This window comes from Phallusia mammillata, chromosome 4 (genome assembly GCF_965637545.1).
Source record: "Phallusia mammillata chromosome 4, kaPhaMamm4.hap1.1, whole genome shotgun sequence".
NCBI classification, from domain to species: Eukaryota; Metazoa; Chordata; class Ascidiacea; order Phlebobranchia; family Ascidiidae; genus Phallusia; species Phallusia mammillata.
In genome coordinates, this window is record NC_137255.1 from 6,143,461 (window position 1) to 6,144,349 (window position 889).

The 889-nt window shown below is 36.3% G+C and overlaps 1 long non-coding RNA gene across 1 annotated transcript; it reads left to right on the forward strand.

Moving 5' to 3' along the window:
* LOC145222618 (uncharacterized) lies at positions 1 to 889 on the forward strand. Its single transcript, XR_013859363.1, has 4 exons — positions 1 to 62; positions 212 to 372; positions 557 to 667; positions 750 to 889. It is a non-coding gene; the product is annotated as an uncharacterized LOC145222618 (long non-coding RNA).

Sequence of the window (889 nt, forward strand, 5' to 3'; positions counted from 1 at the left end):
GTGTCACTTTTCAACAGTTGAATTGTGGACAACCGGCAATTTCTCCACTTTCGATATCAAAAGTGAGTTTTCTTATTTTGTGAGAACTTCTAATCAAGTGAGCGTAAAAGAAATAATTTGTAAGACAATTAAGACAATTAAAATAGACTTTTATTTTGTAAAGCTTAACTTTTTAGTATGTCAGCTTCCATTTCGTTTTTTTTTAATCAAGGGTGTACGCATTATTGGCGGCAGCGAAGCAACACCTGGCTCTTGGCCTTGGCAAGTTCGTTTGATTCTAGACTTCGGGGCCGGCGGACAAATTCTTTGTGGTGGCTCTATTTTAAATGAGAACTGGATTGTGACCGCTGCGCAGTGCGTGCTGAACGAACCGTAAGTTTAATAAATGCAATTTCGGAAATAAAAGTTCGTGTGTCTGGTTTGTTAAAATAACATTGCGTCAGGCTTTATTAACTTATGTTTTAACATGTTACATCTTTTGTACCTGTTAAAAAACGTTTTGCTTTGAAATATCCATTCTGAATTTAAGTGAAAGATGTAAGTTAAATCTTCTTAGATACACAATACAAAGCGTTGAAGTGCAAATTGGTTTACACAACGTTGGAGACACAATCGGAATTCAAAATGCATCTGTAGCCACAGTTAGATACCATTCGAACTACGACAGGTATGTTAATGAAACTTTAAAGATGCAAAATATTTTTTGCTTGATTTAATTAAATCTAATATTATGGTTTGCAAATCTGAAGCAATTTATTCATAAACGACATTGCGGTATTGGAACTCCGTTCTCCACTGTCGTTTACATCAACCGTGAGCCCAATATGTCTACCCGAAGACACAGTTATTGTTACAAGCACATCTACATGTTTTGCGACGGGTTGGGGCC